We start from the raw sequence: 19,680 nt of genomic DNA on the forward strand, positions 1-19,680 counted from the left end.
TACAGCTAACTGCGGGTGGCGATAAAATAAGAGTGATGTGTAAAGGAGAAGGAAGCAAGGCGACCCTGACCCCAGAGCACAGACAAGCCCTTCCGTGCCTATAACTAGAGACTCTAAGAGGAAAAGGGAGAGCCAAGCATACCCAGAAACAGCAGATCGTCACGGAAAACCTGAGACCCGAAAGAGCCACACTCCTAGAGGTTCTGGGGAAAGATAAATTTTGTAGGAAACGTGCAAAGATTTGGAAGGATCATAAATTCATTCAAGTATCTGTGTGGCCTAAAAATGACACAGTGAAACTGCACTTAGCAATTCATGTGTGTCCTGAGACTCCTCCCCACTTGGATTCTAGAAAACATAAAAAGGTATTTCTATAACGTCTCATGAAATCTGGAAGCTGTTATATTTAAAATAAGTATTCATATTTAAATAAAGTTATCCTTAGCTATGGTTTGGATTATCAAAATTTAAAGTTCCTTAAATGTAACATAGTGCTTCCAGGTTTGAAAAAATATTTACACTTTACGTCTTAACTGGTAATTTTGTTTTCCTGGTATATATATATATATATATTTTTTTAATTTTTAAAAAAATTTATTTATTCATTTTTGGCTGTGTTGGGTCTTCGCTGTGATGCCTGGGCTTCTCACTGTGGTGGCTTCTCTTGTTGCGGAGCACAGGCTCTAGGCGCGCGGGCTTCAGTAGCTGTGGCTCGTGGGCTCTAGAGCGCAAGCTCAGTAGTTGTGGCCCTCGGGGTTAGATGCTCCACAGCATGTGGGATCTTCCCGGACCAGGGATCGAACCTGTGTCCCCTGCACTGGCAGGCAGATTCTTAACCACTGCGCCACCAGGGAAGCCCCTTCCTGGTATATTTTACATGTATTTGTGTAAAAAAGACTCTTGATAGTGCTGTTCTTGTTTTGTTTGTTTTTAATATGCAGATTCTTATTCACAATACTTTTAATAAATTCAATTTATTTTCTCTTAATCTCTTGATAAAGCAACTAATAACAACTCATTCGACACCTGATTTCACCTGCTTGAGCATGTTATTAGTCTAGAAGTCATTAGCAGTATTAAAAAATATTTATGGAATACCTACCATATCACACTACAAAAAGGGTCAGTGTGATATCTGTCTGAAAGGACTTAACTGGAAAGAAAGAAAACACCAGGCAACTGGAAAGAAAGAAAACACCGGGCACTTACAAATCAACTGATAAAACTGAGTAGTGCAAATAATAAACAGGAAAATAATTCTGAAAAAAAGGAATTATTCATGTGGGATAAAATAAAGGGACAAGGCTCTGAGCTACACATGACCCCAGCTTATCTTTAAAGGACAGATGTGATTTGGAAAGGTGAAGGGATAAAAAGCAAACAGTATAAGCATGACAAATATAGGAAACAGCTGAGGGGACAGTGGGGTATTTTTATAACGGTCTGCTCTGTCACTTAATTACTTAAGTAGTAAAGTTAATTTGGTAAAAATAGGATGAAATTTTGAAAATTCAGCAAAGGAAGAAGGACAGGAAAGGTCAGCAGCAGTGAGCCACTGTGGTCCTTGGGTGGGGATGGCCACAGCAAAAGCTTTTAAGAAGGCAGCTTCCGTATTCTGGGATTTATATGAAAGATTATTGTAAGATAATGCACACTGCTATGGTCTGAATGTTTGTGTCCCTTCCTAAATTCACATGTTGAAATTCTAACCCCCAAAGACTTAGGAGGTGGGACCTTTGGGAGGTGCTGAGGTCACAAAGGGGAAGCCCTCATGAATGCAACAGTGCTCTTACAAAGGGGCTCTGGAGGGAACCCTGCCCCTTCCACCATGTGAGGACACAACCAGAAGTCGCTGGCTACGAACCAGTAAAGGGCCCTCACCAGACAGTGACCCGCATGGTCGCCTTGATTTCGGACTTTCCAGCCCCTAGGGCTGTGAGCAATACATTTCTGTGTTAATAAGCTACCCAGTCTGTGGTATTTTGTTATAGCAGCCCACAGGGAGTAAGACACACCTATGCAGGGTAAAACTGTTCCAAGAGATTTACACTGTATGTACTGGTCCTAAGGATAAGGAAAGGCATTAAAGTCGACGAAGAAAAACTGAAGTATCTCTATCCCTAGAGAGTTGTTGGGGATTGGAGCGGTACTCCCTGGTCATCCTTCTGTCCTTTCTGAGGAGCAGCAGACACGACCTCACACTCCTATAAGGGTTGGGCTGGAAGACAGTGGAAGAGTCTAGACATTAGCCTGAAAAAGAAACAATGCGATTGCCTACTATATCATTCTGAGGTACATTCCTAATCTGACATCTCTTTGAGACACCAAGTTGAAATATTTCAGTTTCCCATTAGGAAAAGTCTATTTAAACATAAGCAAAACAATTAAATACTATTTTTTTCCTTTTTGATATGAAACTATACATGATTGAGGACGTTCTTAAGATAAGAAACACCATAAATTTGTTTTTTACTCTAAGAATAAAAGGAAGGAAGAGGTTTGCGATACCTCTTTGGAATCTGAAGACATTTATTTCTGGCACTGGAAGGCTTGTATTCAATATGAAGTTGAACCAGGAAACTTTTTTCCTTTTTCCTTTTTGAACTGAATTGTTTTAAAACATTGATTCAAAGGCAAGAAAAGTAAAATTTTACAGGCTATCAAAGTACTATATTTACCCTGAATGGGGGGAGAAGCTTTACTATCTGAAAATGTATTCTATTAAACTATATTGCCCCAGGGTCGCCAGCCCTCTGCCCTTTGTAGATGTTGACAGTTAACATTCAGTAAGCACTTACCTTGAGCCAGGCAAGGATTACCGTCTCACCGTGTCTTCACAAGTTTATGAGGTTAGGTACAATTAATGTATCCATTTTGGAGATCAGAAAACTGAACTATAACGAGAACAGAAAGCCTGCCAAAGGCCCCAGAGACCTTGAGGGGCCCAGAGGGAAAACCGGCGGCTCTGCAGCCTCCCCAGTTCCTGGCTCCAGTGGGGTCCTGTTCGGCCTGACCGCCTACCTGACACAGCGATACGCACGTGCGTAAGGCTCGGTCCTCCCACGTCCAGATGTGCTGCAGAAGGTTTCCTCCAGCCCTGCAGTTACAGCTTTTAAGTCTCTTCCTCCTTCATTCCCAAAGCACACGCACCCACCACTATTCACTACCCCCGGGGTCCACAAAATCTAGCTCAAATACGGGGAAAACAGGTCATCAAGAGAACTAGACTAACAGCAAGTTGGTATTTACTATAAGAATAATCTAGTTTTTAAAACTGCAGATTTCAATTACACCTGCTTAGTTAATCTCGTTTCCTAAAAGAGACAATTAAAAACTTCATAAAGTTATGAATTTGGTTCACTGCATTAATTAGCATGTTAAAAATAGGGGTAATGAGGAAGGGCAATCCACAGGCATTTAAAATTTTAAGGCTCTTGACTTATTTCCTAAACTTTAATGTTATAAATAACATATCTCACCATAAATAAACAGACTTTGTGTTTGGGGAGGTGAATTTTTCAAATCTATATCATGGAAAAAATAAAACTAGCACAGAGAAAAAGGATAATAGCAATAAGAACCAGGGCAGTCTCTCTTGGTACTAGCCTCTAGTCCACACAGGGCAATAAAGACCATTCAGAAGATCAGTACTGGATAAAACTTACTCAACTAATTCCAGGTAGAAAGAGAAGACTGTAAAAGGAAGTACCAAGACAGTATTAGGACAGATCATGGCAGACTTTAGGGAAGAGGAGGGCACTTCAATTCACAGAGTGAATAAACTAAGGGAAGGTTTAAATGAGAAAATAAAGAACATTACTCAGATTTGCTGAAGTCCAGGGTTCATGAGAAGAGGGAAGAAAATGGAAAAGGTAAGATGGGCCAGACTCAGGAATAAGGGACCTTTATACTACAGGTAGAGGGAAGCCATCATTTTGGGGCAAGGGAGCAACATGATGAGAGGACTGTGCTTCAGAAACACGACAAGTAGAATACAGGGTGGATCTGGGAAAGGGGGCAGGAAGAAAAACGACACTGAGGAGACCAATCATATCACAACTGCAACAGACAAAGAAAAGCAAGGAGAGCCTGACAGAGAGGAGGGAGCTGGTGAAGGGTGGGGAAAGAGGGAGCAGGACAAAGGATCAACAGCATGGGGAGGGGTAGAGACTGAGGAAAGTGAGAGGCCTTAGTATGCGCTCTCACCGATAGAGCAAGGGACAGGCTGGAATCAAAGACGGTTTAAGAGGGTTTGTGTCTGGTTGAGATGAACAGACCACTACTGGAAGTAGGAAATATGGGTTTGGGAAAGATGAGTTCCTTTTTGTGGACATACTGAGTTTGCCATGCTGCTAGGCCATCTGGGTGCAGATGTTCAAAAGGCAGTTGGGAATGCGAGTCTGGAACGTCAAAAAGAGGTCATGGCTGGAGATGCGGGTTAGGCGCCATCTTCACAGGGGACAGGGGAAGCGACGCGGCTGCCACTGAGTGCCACGGAAGGAAGAGCGTGTAGGGAGAAGAGAAGGAACAGAGGACACGTTCTTATGGAATAAACTCATTTAGAGTAAGAACTCATTAAGCTTTGTTGCTGTCCTCATCACAGGAAAATGGTTAAATAACTAGCCAAAGGTTGACCAACTGTAAATGAATTTTGACTAATTATTTCACTTCTTCTTTTTTGACTAATTGTAAATGATTAAAGATATATTATAAAACAGGACATACAAGGGCATTTACGTTGTTTCCTTAAAACGTTTTTAAAAACTTTTTGTTATTATAAACAATACTGTGATTGAGAACAGTTTTGGAGCTCTAATCACTGTAAACATCCTCAATAACTCCCTAAAATCAAATTCCTGGAAGTGAAAATATAAATCTTTAAAAACTTTTATTGCCAAAATATCCTTCAGAATCCTATACTTTGTATGAGTACATATATATTCCCACCCATTTGCCAACCCCGGCTGTTAAGTTTCATTCTTTTAAAATAGGTAAAAACTTGTATTATTACTGTTTTAATCACATCTCAATTTATGAGTAAACATTTTTCACATTTTTACTTGCTATTTAATTCTTTTGTTGACTGCTTACTCACATCCTTTATTCACTTTCCTATTGGGTTATTAATAATTTCTCTACTGATTTTTGAGAGCTCTTTATTAATCTTCTATCATATAATATAAGAACAATTTCAACATTTTTACTATGCTCCTATAGAATATTTTAATACCAGCTAGTTATAATTTGTGTAGTAAGGCAGAGTATAACCATAATAATTACTAATATAAGTTAAAGTTTTAAAAAGTCCAAGAGACTCTTCTCTCCATACTCACAGGAATGAAAAAGGCAGGGAAAAAAAAAGGAAACATAATAAATAGTATTGCTCCAAATTACTCCTCAAATGGCCCAACAATGATGGACTGTTTAATCCAACACCAGACACACTACTTTCCTTATTGGGCCCTAATTCTAGCCCCAAAGAAAAAAAACTTCAATATCCACCTGCTTAAGAGCAATGTCCCAACACGCAGTGTAATCTAGAGATACATAATGATGCCTTACTGCACTCCTTTTCCCTTTTAGCAAGGAATTGATAAAGTCCTACTGTACAAATCACGAATCGGTCTGGGGAAGCAGTTTATATTTGAGCTGCCTGGCTCTGCTGTCAGAGGAGACCTATAATTTGTTACCCTCGGCTGCAACCTCACCAGCTCTGCACAACCCTTCCTCAGGTTCCTAAGCTGGGCTCTGTTTATGGCAGTCACCTGCAGCACCCCAAGATGAAACCTGAGGAGGACAGAGCAGCCTCTCTGCACAAGGAGGTGGGGATCCCGGGCAGGCCTCAGCTGGATCTCCAGGAGCGACACGACTGCACTGCATTCCAGCCCATGCAAGGAGGTGCACAGGTTAAGACACAGTCTCTGACAGCTATGGCAAACCTGTTTTATTATTGATATAACTCTCTGGCAGAGTTTGCAATTTAGCATTCAAACAAACAAACAAACAAAACCCCCAGCTGCTTAACATTACAAACATGCACTTCGGCACCTCGCTAGGCCTGGGGATACAGAGACGGAAGTTCAACACCTGCTTCCTGAAATTCCAGAGTCTGCAAGAGAGGTGTGATTTAAACTATTTAAATTATTTCAGCATAGAGAGTGCTTATTTGTTTTAACGGACTGGAGGGCTTGGATTAGAGGGTCCTGATATTCATCCTGGATTGTCAGTTAACATTTGCAAAGCCACTCCCGGATAGAGACAGTCATTGGTTAATGCTGAATGCTTCTAATCAGAAACCTCAGGTAAGCCCAGGATCTTTCTCTCTCTTCAAATCCAGAGACTTTGGTGATTAGCATAATAGATATTAGAAATGACTACAGTATTAGAAAAGAGTGGTGAGTAAGCTATGTGGTTTGGCTAGATGTCAAACAGGGACCACTGCTCTTACATGAGCACGTACATAGAAGTCTAGTGAACCCAGTGGTCTATACTCTTTGGGATGGTACCCTAGGCCTTAAGGTTCCCGCTGGTTCTGCGATTAGTCCCCTCTAAGGGAATTCTGTTGTCTGATCTCATCTAGGTTAAAATGAATACTAAAACCATATTAGCACTTCTGCCTGGAATAAACCTTTCATAAAAGGTGCTTGTCAGAGTTTCTAAATGAATGGAGAGTAGAGATTCCATCCAGTTTAGAAAACAGTCTCTAAGACTATTTGTGTGTGCGTGGCAGAGCTCAGGCTGAGTTTTTATAGTAACATGCCATCTGGAAGCTCAGTTTTGGGGGAGCAGATCAACAGTACTCACTTATCTGTAGCTGCAAACGTAAGCAGTGTCTTTCAGAAAGAGCCTAATACCTAAACAACTGAATTGGCTCAGGTGGGTCATAACAGGGAGACGGTCACACAAAGGCATCCGGGACGGCGTACTGAACAAAACAGAGCCTTACACAAGGCATCCAGACAGCAAAGATGATCAACGCGCTCATGGGAATGGGGCGGCAGAAAATACTGTATGGAGAAAGTGACAAATGAGCAGAATTTTGAAGGATAAAAATAGAACTTTTCCAGAGCAGGGGAGATTCTGAGTAGAGGAAACACAATATTTGGAAAAGGCGGCACCCTGAGAGGGCCACAGATAGGCGAGCACCGCTGGAACATGAAGGGGCGGGTGGGGGGGGGGCGGGGGGAGATGAGGCAGGATAGACGGGGCAGGGGTCGGCAGAAAGGCTCTCAACGACTTGCTCAGGAGTTTGTTTTACAGGCCAGTGAAGCCAAATGTGTTCAGTAAGAATCATTTGGTCTACTTCTTAAAATATGGTTCCAAACCCCATACCTGAAATCTTGATTTCGTAGCATGGGATGAGGCCTACGACCTCAGAATTCTAAACAAGCGTTCAACAGGATTCTGATTATCAAGGGCCAGATGTCAAAGCATAGTAGCAGAAGAATCGTATTTCAACTTTCCAAGCATCACTCGGGCTACTCACAGGGGATGGAGTGGAGGACCTGGGATTAGAGGTTACTGACATGCACGTGAGAGATGCGAGCCCGGATGAAGGGCCACAGGACTGGAGAGGACAGGAAAACTAAGGCAAAATTAAGACTGTGAAACAGACAGGATTTGGTGCAGTGACAGAGAAGGAAGAACGCGTTAAAACAACAACCACCACCTTAAAAATATCCACTGTTTGTTCATTCATTCAACAACTATTTTCTGAGCATTTACTGTATGTCAGATACTGTTCTAGATCTTGGGGGTACAATAATGGACAGACAGATTAAAAAAGTGACTGCCTTCAGGGAACATATTCTGTTAGGAGGAGAAAGGACAAACAAAATAATTAAGTCAACACAGAGCACAATAAATAGTACGTGAGAAGATAAGCACTGTGGAAAAAAAAAACAGGAATGGGGAATACAACGCTGGGCTTATAATTATTAATGGGGTGGTCAGGCAGACCTCTCTGAGAAGCTGACGTCTGAGCAAATCTGAAAGAGATGAAGAACTGAATGTTCCAGGCACAGTGTGCCTGGCCTGTCGGAGGGAAAGGAGCGTCAGTGTGCCGGGAGAGGAGAGAGCAAAGCAGGCGACAGTGGGAGATGAGGTCAGAGGTGAAGAGCTGGGGGCTGTAGACATCACTGAAAGGACTAACTAAGAGAGAGGTCGCTGGAGGGCTTTGAGCAATCTGGCTGCCATGTGGAGCAATGGCTGGAAAACTACCGCCCACTGCCCGTTTCTGTTAGTCAAGTTTTATTGGAACACTCATTTGTTTACGTATTACCATCTGTGGCATGGCTGTTTTCATGCCACGACAGGACTGAGTCGCTGCGCCACAGACTGTTTGGTCCACAAAGCCTAAAACGTTTACCATCTGGCCCTTTGCAGAAAGTCTGCAACCCCTGATGTGGAAAATAGACTGAAGGCTGGCAAGAGCGGAGGGCAGGAGGTGAGTTCGAAGGCTACTGCAGTTAACAGGTGAAGTGCGCTGACGGCCTGGATCACGGCGCTAAGAAGTGGCTGGACTCTCCTTCTGTTTTGAAGGCAGCACAAGCAGAATCCCCAGAGGGACTGGTACGGGGTAGAACATGACTCTAAGGTTCTGGCTTGAGATGCTGGAAAACTGTAACTACCCTAAATGAACGGAGACAACAGGTGGCAAGGGCTTAGGGCAGGGGCTGCGGGAGATGAGGAGGCCAATTTTGGACACGCTGAGACTTAGGGTTCACGAGACGCTGGTAGGAAGACAGTCTCTGCTCCTGAAGAACTTGCAGTCCAGAGGAATCGAAAGGAAAACTAATCATTTCAACACAACCAACAATTAAAATGACCAGACTAGGCACTAAGCATTATCCCACTGGGGGGAAGTTGGGATCAGGGAAAGCTTCTTGATAAATGTGTCTTGAAAGAAGAATACAAATTAGCTAGGCAAAGAGGAGAGGGAGAACATTCCAGGAAAAGAAAAAGTCACAAACGAAGACAAGGAACAGCACGGTGTTACGGGCTCAGGCATGTGCTGTGTGTAAACTGCAAGCGGGGGAGCCAAAGTGTGAGCACGAGGCTGGACACGTGCAAAGCCCCTTCCTGGAAGGTGAGTGCTCCTTGATAATGAACTTGATTTTATCTGGTGGGTAATAGGGAGCCACCGAAGAGCTCTGAGCTAGGAAGTGATACCATCAGCTCTGAGTTTTCATTCACTTGAGTAGGTGATAGAGTAGCACCAAAGCATAGCTGCAAAGTAATGAGTCTGCTTTTCTTACTGGAGCTGGCAAACAGCTAGCTGTTTCCTCTTTTGGGTCACTCTATAGAGGAAAAAATGTTGGGTGTTTTTTTTTTTTTCCTTTGGCTGCGTTCGGTCTTCATTGCTGCGCGCGGGCTTTCTCTAGTTGCGGCGAGCAGGGGCTACTCTTCATTGTGGTGCGCGGGCTTCTCATTGCGGTGGCTTTTCTCATTGTGGAGCACGGGCTCTAGGCGCACGGGCTTCAGTAGTTGTGGCGCGCGGGCTCAGTAGTTGTGGCTTGTGGGCTCTAGAGCGCAGGCTCAGTAGTTGTGGTGCACGGGCTTAGTTGCTCCGCGGCATGTGGGATCTTCCTGGACCAGGGCTTGAACCTGTGTCCCCTGCATTGGCAGGCGGATTCTTAACCACCGCGCCACCAGGGGAGTCCCTGGGTTGTTTTTTCTGTTTTGTTTTGTTTTGCGATTCCAAATCCTGTGTTTTTTTTTTAACTGAAGTGTAGTTGATTTACAATGTTGTGCCACTCTCTGCTGTACAGCAAAGTGACTCAGTTATACACGTATAGACATTCTTTTTTTATATTCTTTCCATAATGGTTTACCAAAATGCTTGTTTTTTATTTTTAATTTTCTTGATGTAGAATCAATGCAACAGTAACAACAAAAGTCATATTTTAAAAAATATTCCCAAAATGAATGGGTTCAAATGCATTACTTAAAAGTTTAAACTTAGCCCTAGCCTCAATGCTTGGAGAGAAATTCAGTAGTCACTAAAATGCTTTTTTCATTAAGATTTAATAGACAAAGTCAGCACTCTTTCTTAGTTCATAAGAACATATAACTCATGGTCATATAACTCAAGACTCTTAAGAAATCAATAATTCCAATAATGAGCTGATTCTTTTTTTTTTCCAATAATAATAGCACAACTCTCTTTGTAGGCAGAGAACCAAGCACTTCTGAAAAGCTTTTGTGGTGTGACTGACAGAGATTCAAGTCGCAGCATTTGTGAGAGGACAAGTTTACTGGGAGAGAACTCCAGTTTACAGGACTTGCATACAGTGCATCTCATTTCAGTCCTGCAACGGCTCCATGAGTCATGCAGGAAAGCGACTATCTACATTTTACAAATAAACCTATCTGGGCCTTGTTTTAAGTGCTGAAGGGTTTAATATGCCTCTCCATACCACTGCACGGGAATGTAATCAATCTTATAAGAGCCAGATCTGGTCTTAGAAAATAATTATGGCCCGGTTCAAATAAAGTTAACCTCTCCTCTACTTTTATCACTTTGAGTGAGTTTAATGCGCTTTTAACGTTCTTTGCTTTTCACATCATCCTTAAGGCACTTGCTTAACTATCTATAAATTGCCATATCTAGACACCTTTATAATACTTATTTTATGGGTTTTCCGATCAGATTTTGGACTCCTACAGGGCACAAACCAGGCTTTACTAATCTGTGCCAAACACAAGTGCTCAACTATGTGCTGAATAAATCAATTAATGACTAAGGGGGGAGGCTGGGAATAATGTAAACAACTTTAATACATTTAAAATAGAAGCTGAGTTTTACTAAAGGTTGACAGAAGTATTATTAGGTCATAAGAAATAAATTTGAAGTTCAACAGCTTTCTACTTGCAAGGGATGACAAAGATAACATACACACCACACACACACACACACACACACACACACACACACACACACACACACACACACACGCAGGGTTACTAAATTAAGCCTACAGACTGGTTTTCATTCAGTACCATGTGACTTTATTTTGGCCCTAGGCGTAGCTTATTTTTAAGAATGTTCAAGTGTACCTAGCGAGTGGTTTAGAAAAACGGTCTAAAAGGAATACAAGATTTCCATAACAACTATTAAGAACTCAAGTTCTCTAAACCCTTACGCCTAGTGACTTCCAGGCATATTGCCAGTAACTAAGTATTGACATCCAGAATTTCCAACCCTTGTTCCCACTGCCCTCCAGAACAAGCATCTGTGCCACTCTGCTGCTTCTCCCCTATTCCTCAGCGCCACCTATTTCTTTGAGCTACAGTTTTCTGCCGGCCCAGGTTAATCTTTATGTCACAATGTTTACTGAATCCTGTTAATAACAGATCCATCCAGCTCATCTGATCAACATCATTATGTGTAAATCTACTGTAGGCAGAATTTTACCAACTGTTATTCAATATTATCTCTACATACGCTGCTGACGAAAGAGGAAGTTTTGTTTTGGTTCTGGAGGGTGATGGGGCCCAGTGACTCTAACCAAAGTGACTGATGGGCTATGAGGTGGGCCACTGCTATAAGGATGTGATTCATGTGCAGAGAATGTTGCAAGAAGTCTTAAGGTGAGGCTCCACTTTTGTATACAATTTGAGAGAATTTTAAGTAAATTAATTATGAAGAACCAACCAGATACACCTTGAAAACATTCTCATATATTTGATTGATAAGACGGTGAAACATGAGCTGGACAAACTAACAGGTTGCTTCTCTATAAATCCCACATCTGGCCCCTGTCTGCCTGGAGATTCTATTCTGTCTTTAGCCTCTACCTAATCTACCTTTTCATCAATTTTTTTTTTTTTTGGTGTAAACATCTCATACCTTAAAAGGCTTTGCAGAGCATAGTATTGCAACAATACAAACTTTTCTTCTCCCAAACACTTAACATGCAAACCAAACCACAATGGTTAAAATTACCTAACAGAATTTAAAACAAACAGCAGAAGCGTGAGAATAGTTTATATGATTCTCAAATGTTACTTCCCACTCTACAACCCTTCCCTAAACTTAACTTCAATTACATTTATTTCTACCCAAATGTAGCCACTCAGCATCCTGACCACAAATTTTGATCACTACCAATGACCTTGAATCACAAAAATAGAAGAATCTATCAGTGTAACTTTTCTGAAGGGGAAGAGTTTAGATAAATAAATATAACAGGAAAACCACCACCATTTATTGAGGTATTACTACGTGCCAGTCACTGTGGCAAGAACTTTATACTCATTCTTTCATTTAATTCTCACAACTCCTGGGGGGCAGAGTAAACTATAAAACGGGGATAAGACAGTTTAGAGAACAGATATCTTAAAAAACAAAAAACTCCCCAAATCTAGGAGTTTGGGTTGACCATAAACTTAAACGAGCCACTGTGTTACTAAAAAGCTACCGCGACATTAAGCAACATTAAACAGCTCCTAGATTCTGTACTACTCAGGCCATACCTGAAGCCTGTATCCATTTCTGGGGACACATTACAGGAAGAATACTGACAAGCTGGAGTATTTATTAAGAAAAAAAAAAAAATGGCCAAACAACGTCCAGTGAACAACAGTGGTAGAAGTGAGCAGGTTTAGCATGGAGAAGACACATCCCCAGTGGACTGTCATCTCCAGAGTGCAGGGCCCAAGTCAGATAAAATAGCACCCCATCTTACGTAGTGCTTTCCAGTTTGCAACATGGCTTTTACATCCCCAAAAGGCCACATGAAATAAAGGAAGGACACAGACACTGCCTGCACTGTATGTGCTGGGTCACTGGGGAGGTTATTTAACTTTGCTGTGCCTGATTTCTCTTGTCTGTAAAGTGAAAATAACAACGGTATACCTGACCTGCATGGCAAATAAGATAGGACACAAAAAGTGCTTAAAACACAGCCTGGGAAACAGAGAGTGTTAGCCGTGTTAGCTACTGCCGACAGCTACGGGGCGTGGGAGAAGTCCCAAATCTTCAGAGCTGTCTCCTCATTTGAGAAATTAGAATTAGCACTATTTCACACGAGGATGTGAGCTAAACAAGACAACAAAGGAAACAGTTCTGTACATCTTAATTCCTTTCTTCCTTCAATGAACGCCTTCATTATAATCTCTACAAGAGCCTACTATGCACCAGGCACCTTGCGAAGTACTGATATAATCTTTATTATCTCATTTAATCCTTACAACAGTTGTATAGAATGCTAATGTCCTCATTTTACAGACAAGGCCACTGAGATCTGGAATGGCTAGCTTACCTGAGGCCACAGAACTAAGCAGCCAGCTAGACTGTGAACCCAGGTTTGCTGGACTCCACAGCCCAGTTTTGAGACTCCACACTATGTGGCTTTTCATGCACATTCCCTCGTTTATGCATCTTGGCAGCTAGCAACATGCCTAATAAAATGTTTCTTTAATCAAATAAACGCATGCTAGCTGTGCTCCCCTTGGCACAACTGTTCTGAGGAAAGAGGAGTGCAGAGCAGCAGAAGCAGAAACCCCCCTTCCCTGCTGCATCTGCCGCTGAGTGGCGGAGCTCATGGACCACGTTGTCTAGCCAGCTTTCTCTGGCTCTGAAACGAGGAACCTGGACTACATAACCTTCCAATCTAGCTCAAAGACTATACGTTCCATCTGGCAGTACTTCAGATATAGCAGAAATTGAAAGTAGAAACTCTAGAATTTTAAAACTGGAAGAGACCATAAAGGTCTGGCCCAAACTCTTCAGTTAAGAGACCCCTCCAACTAGAGATCCAAAGGACAAAAATCTGGGTCTCCCAATTTCTAATCCTACACTGCTTCCTTTATAATGACACAGAGCAGACATTTCAAACCGACAGGATTAGCAGAAATATAACTGGCGTCACAACGCATGTAATAACGGACGCCAAAATTAAACAGTACTTGGTAACTTTTATTGGTCTAAAAACTCAAACTTTATTAGTCAGCCCGGAACACTCACTGCTTAAAATAAACATCTCAAATGAGGACACATTAAGATATCGGCTCAGTTTTGTGAATATCCAATTCTAATAAATAAACGGGGTGACCTCAATAAATTACTCTGATGACAAAAGCCTTGCAGAAGCACTATTAGCTTTATTTTGTTTTGTTTTCTTGAAAAAAAAATTTACAGAAATACTGGGTAAGATTCTGAAACTACTGTTATAAAGGCTCAACCAAGATTAACAAAAAAATTTTCATAATCTCTAGAGACACAGTAAAATGCAATAATTCAACTAGAATTTTACATATTCAAGGATGGTATAAAAAGTCTTAGAAAAAAAGAAAGTGTTCTGTGGCTAAATATAAAAAGCCACTTGTGAGATTAAAATATAAAGCACAGGGAATTCCCTGGCGGTCCAGTGGTTAGGACTCTGCGCTTTCACTGCCGAGGGCCTGGGTTCAATCCTTGGTTGGGGAACTAAGATTCCACAAGCTGCGCGGCATAGCCCAAATAAATAAATGGCACAAAACATTTAAAAGGAGAAAAATGAGAATTTAATTTTTAAAATAACAAAGAATTTCCACTATAACATTTAAGGTAAATGTTATTTAAGTCACATTAACAAATGTTTATTAAAAGCATATTATATAGAACAAATGGTAACCTAGGTCTGATTCACTATGCTCTAAACCGCTGTAACTCCCCAACTATAATAGACAAACTGTGAAAAATACAATGAAAAAAACACAAATAAAATGTTACGGCGGGTACTTCCCTGCTGGTGCAGTGGTTAAGAATCTGCCTGCCAATGCAGGGGACACGGGTTCGGTCCCTGGTCTGGGAAGACCCCACATGCCGCGGAGCAGCTGGGCCCGTGAGCCATGGCCGCTGAGCCTGCGCTCTGGAACCTGCAAGCCACAACTGCTGAGCCCGCGCGCCTGGAGCCCACGCTCCGCAATGGGAGAGGCTGCCGCAATGAGAAGCCCGCGCACCGCAGCGAAGAGTAGCCCCCGCTCGCCACAACTAGAGAAAGCCTGTGCACAGCAACGAAGACCCAAAGCAGCCAAAAATAAGATAAATAAAATAAAAATAAATAAATAAAAGGCCCTTAAAAAATGTTATGGTGGTATAGAAATGTTATGGTGGTACAGAGGAGATAAAGCAACTTATAGTACAATGGTTAAGTAAGTATATAAAGATTTGCAGCTGGCCAGCCTGGATTATAATTTCAGCTCTGCTACTTACTAGCTACGTGTGGGGATACTACAGTACAGCTGTCCCTCAGTATCCACGGGGATTTGTTCCTTGGATACCAAAATCCATGGATGCTCAAGTTCCTTATATAAAATAGCACAGTATGTGCTAATAACCTACACACATTCTCCATATACTTAAAATCATCTCTAGATTACTTATAATACCTAATACAATGTAAATGCTATGTGAATATAGCTGACCCTTGAACAGGGGTTGGGGTACTGACCTGCCACGCAGCCAAACACCTGAGTATAACTTATAGTTGGCCCTCTGTATCTGAGGTTCCTTCAGATCTGTAGTTCCGCATCCACAGATTCAAGCAACTGCCGATAGTACAGTACTGCAGTATTTGCTAATGAAAAAAATGTGCATATAAGTGGACCTGTGTTGTTCAACTTGTGTTGTTTGGGGGTCAACTGTAGCTGCCAGCATTGCAGCAAATTTAAGTTTTGCTTTTTGGAACTTCCTGAATATTTTTCCAATATTTCTGATCCACAGTTGGTTGAATCCATGTATGCGGAATCCACGGATAAAGAGGGTGGACTGTATGTATCTCAAAGGGCTACTGTGAGGATTAAAAAGAGAATGCATATAAAGGGCTAGCATTGCACGTGGTACCCAGTAAGCATCCAATTAATGTTAGCTATTATCATCATTCCTGGTACACTCCTCACACAGTCACAGGGGCACTGCATCCCTGCCTGTGTGTGGACATCTGCTTTGGTTTGCGCAGCATCCATTCCCCCTCTTCTCGTTCCAGCAGCCTCATTTCCTAGGGCAATGCTGATCTGTCATCCTCAGTGCCTATGTCTGGGTGAGGCTCACTCTTTACCCTCCAGGTTCAGCACATGGTTCAAGCCTGGCCAGAGATTGGTTCACAAATAAGCACACAGCCCAAGCCAATTTCTGTCAGAGCCCCTGGTAAACAGAAGCTCTCTTTCTATGTACAGCTGACCCTTGAACAATGCCGGGGTTAGGGACAACACCCCTCCGAGCAATCAAAAATCCAAGTATAAATTATAGTCTGTCCTTTGTATACACAGTTCCTTCATATCTGTGGTTCAGCATCTGGGGATTCAACCAACAGCAGATCATGCTGTATTTACTTTGAAAAAAATCCTATAAGTGGACCCCCCTGCGGTTCAAACCCCTGCTGTTCAAGGGTCAACTGTGTATCTCCAGGATGTAAGGCTGAAACTACTGGCGAGAGAAGAGGATGAGGAGAGCGTACAAGAGAATAACTAATATAGAAAACAAGGGCTGAGAGATCAGGTTGTGATGAGACCGCCTGCGCCCCTGGTTCCACCTGTGCGCCAGAAGGTCAATTACTAGACTACGGTTCCGGGAAGCAATTCATTTCTCGTTTGGCTTTTTGCTTAAGCCCATCTGAGGAAGTTTTCATTTTCTTTTGTCATTTACACCTGGTATCAATCACCGCCCAGAATGCAGTAGAAGGGCGTGGATTTGGTTCTGCCACTTACTAGCTGTGTGACCATGGACATTTGTGTAAGCCTACTTGATGAGAGGGTGAATGTGATAACGCATATAAACTGCTCAGTCTTCTGCCTAACAGTGAGCAAACACTCAATTAGTAGAGGCTATGATTATACCACTGACTCCCAAATTGACCTTCATACTTGACCTCTCTTGAGTAGCATGTCTATATTACCAGTGGCTAGCCATCTCCACCTAGATAGTCCCCTATCCAGCCTCAAATTTGACATTTCCAAATCAGATCTTACCCTGCCTCCACACTTCCCATCTACAACAAAACAAAACCCCCACAGGAGATCAATTCCTCACTGATTAATAATGTACTCTAAGCAGTCTCTAAAACCAGAATTCTAGGAGTCATTCTAGACTGAGCCTTCTTCCCTGTTAGCCAGTCAATCACTAAGTCCTGATAAATCTCTACAGCCTGACAAAAAAGAATTTTCCTCTTCCTGGTAGATAAGAACAAGGGCAGAACTCCTCCAAATCCAGGATGTGTGACCTCATAGGCTTTCAAGAAGACCTCCAATCCTTCTACCCCTCCTTCTCATATTCCTCCTTGTGGCTTCATTTCTTTCTTTATCCAGGATAGAGTTTTTGTTAGCCCTCTCATTTTTCCCTTAACCTCACCCTGCAAACTAACAAATTTACACCCAAGCTACTCAGCACTGCTGGAAAAAGTTATTACCATGCAGACTAACACCTAAACAACTGAAAGTGGTCTCTGACCTCAGCCGGAACTTCAGATTTGCTTGGCAATTTCATCCTAGTCAATTTATTTGTACTCCTCAAAACGATTATTCCAAACCTCCATCACTCACCTCTTCCAGCCATTATTTCAGCTCCAACTCTTCAATAGATGGAGATGTTTCCTACTTCTCTGAGGTAATTAAGGCAATCAGGTAGAAACTTCTTCAACTTCTTACTCTCAGAACTCTTAATGTATCTAACCTATAGGCCTCATCACCTCATTTCCCTCAATCGGAACGGCTGGCGTGTACAAGATTTCACAACACAGTGATGGAATAAACAAAAGGGGCATTCTTTCTCCTATGGAGGGATAATCCTGCCTATACAGTGCTTCTGAAATTTTAACACACATTTATAATCACCTGGGAATCTTACTGAAAATCCATATTCTGATTCAGGAGGTCTGCAGTGGGATGTGAGATTCTGCACTTCCTTCCAGCAAACTAATGCTGCGGGTTTGCAGCAAGGTTTGGAAAAGCAGGGTCTAGATTCCATCCTGCCTCATCTCCTCAGAGACCTTTCACTCTAAGTCAACACCTTTATCTGCCGTATCTTCACATCTGTTTCTCTCTCAGCTGCTCCCTCCCCCAGCATGTAACATACCTGTCTTTTCTACTTTAAAATAAGCCCTTTCTCAGTTACCATCCAATCTTCTCGGCCGCTTTGCTCCACAGGTAAGTTTCTATGAAGAACAGTTATGCCAATGGTTCCCAGACTTTCTTGGTTCACACAGTAATTAGTGTCACAGTAATTTTTTCATGGCACTCCTAGGCCAAAAGAAATACCTGATTGTTCACTTTATTAAGTCGTATGGGCCAAACCACTTGGCAAGTATTTAAATCCTAATAATTTAGCGTCTGTTGGGCACTGCATAACTTTTCAAATCTTGGAATCAGCCTCATTTCTGTTTCACACTGATTTTTAGGAAGTACTTGCTTTTTTTTTTTTTTTTTTTTTGCGGTACGCGGGCCTGTCACTGTTGTGGCCTCTCCCGTTGCGGAGCACAGGCTCTGGACGCGCAGGCTCAGCGGCCATGGCTCACGGGCTCAGCCGCTCCGCGGCATGTGGGATCTTCCCAGACCGGGGCACGAACCCGTGTCCCCTGCATCAGCAGGCGGACTCTCAACAACTGCGCCACCAGGGAAGCCCAGTACTTGCTTTTCTAAAAAAAATCAGAGTAAGCACTGAAAACCCAGCTTCACAAAGGTATGACATCACCAAAAGTAATACAGTGACCTAATGGTGTGGTGTCCATGAGATGTTGCTGTATTTCCCTTGAAATTTTAAAAATATTCATGGCACCCCTGTGAGTTTGCTACAGTGCCCTGGGCTGCCTTAACGCACAATTTGATAACCGTGGGTGGTCTACGTAGTTCTCAGAATAGCAGCGTTCGCTGCTCCGAAGGTTGTTGGAAATGCAGAATCTTGGAATTCACCCCAGGCTTACTGATTCAGAATCTCTACTTTAACAAGATCTTCAAATGACTCCTAGATATCATTAAAGTTTGGGTGAAGTCCCAAACTATGCCCGCCCCACTTTTTTTTTTTTTTTTTTTTTTTTTTGCGGTACGCGGGCCTCTCACTGTTGTGGCCTCCCCCACTGCGGAGCACAGGCTCCGGACACGCAGGCTCAGCAGCCATGGCTCACGGGCCCAGCTGCTCCGCGGCATGTGGGATCCTCCCAGACCGGGGCACGAACCCGCGTCCCCTGCATCAGCAGGCGGACTCTCAACCACTGCGCCACCAGGGAAGCCCCGCCCCACCTTTTTAATAAAAGCAATATATGTCTCAAGTTCTAATCCTAATCAACCCTCTCTGCTGTGGTTGATACTATTGATCTTCTTGCACCTCTATTCTCCTTGGTTAAAACACCACTGTCCTTTGGTTTCCTTCTTTTTCTTTCAATATGCTTTCCTCCCATGCCCTTTCTCCACCAATGAAGTTTTCCTTCCCACAGGGCTTCTGTAATTAGCACTACCGTTGCTATGCAAAATTCCTTCTCCAGGCACGGCACTCAATCCTGTGGCTTCAGCTATGACCTATATGCTGACCACCATAGTCCAGATGGCTCTCTGCAGCCTTAGACCTATAAAACCAATTTCCACTTGTACATACACAGGCATATTAAACTCAACGATTCCACGACAACTTATTTGCCTGTCATCTCTGGTCTTCAAGTTACTGTTCTTCATATATTCTTTCCTTTACCAAGTGGCAACCTTGGTCAA

General features: G+C 42.5%; 1 protein-coding gene across 5 annotated transcripts in view; it reads right to left on the reverse strand.

Annotated features, from left to right (window-relative positions):
* The window catches only part of EGLN1 (egl-9 family hypoxia inducible factor 1), a 57,154-nt gene that overhangs the window by 14,767 nt on the left and 22,707 nt on the right, over positions 1-19,680 (reverse strand). Inside the window, exon 2 of one of the 5 annotated variants that reach the window (XR_009536084.1) lies at positions 2,016-2,218. The exons of the other annotated variants lie outside the window; for them this stretch is intronic. The gene's annotated coding sequence lies outside the window, so the exon portion shown is untranslated. The remainder of the gene's footprint in view (positions 1-2,015; positions 2,219-19,680) is intronic. 5 annotated transcript variants of the gene reach the window in all.

This window comes from Lagenorhynchus albirostris, chromosome 16 (genome assembly GCF_949774975.1).
Source record: "Lagenorhynchus albirostris chromosome 16, mLagAlb1.1, whole genome shotgun sequence".
Lineage (NCBI taxonomy): Eukaryota > Metazoa > Chordata > Mammalia > Artiodactyla > Delphinidae > Lagenorhynchus > Lagenorhynchus albirostris.